Genomic DNA, 411 nt, shown 5'->3' on the forward strand with positions numbered 1-411 from the left:
GCATGAGATGGGATGAGATAGTTAGGAGAGTGGACCCATCATCATCTTATTTATTTATTTATCTCTCCCTCTCTCTCTCAGTGGGTCTCTTGTTAAATGTGCTTGATATTATGTCATCTGTTTAATAATACCTTACTTAAATAAAAAATCAAATTAAATATTTTTAAATGAAAAATAGAAAAGTGGGCCACTTACAGCGTTTCGTTAATTAACTGACCAAAGGACATTGACAGAAGCTTTTACGCAAAACGACCGATTCAAGCTATACATTTCATCACTATGCATGCAACAGCTTCCAGGAATTAAACCCATGACCTTTGCATTTTTAACATAATGCTTAACTTAGTGAGCTGATGGATCTTACAAAGAGATGTCTCCCACTTTAAGTAATGTGCGTCATCTTTAAGATTA

The sequence above is a fragment of the Misgurnus anguillicaudatus genome, chromosome 11 (assembly GCF_027580225.2).
Source record: "Misgurnus anguillicaudatus chromosome 11, ASM2758022v2, whole genome shotgun sequence".
In the NCBI taxonomy this organism is placed as follows: domain Eukaryota; kingdom Metazoa; phylum Chordata; class Actinopteri; order Cypriniformes; family Cobitidae; genus Misgurnus; species Misgurnus anguillicaudatus.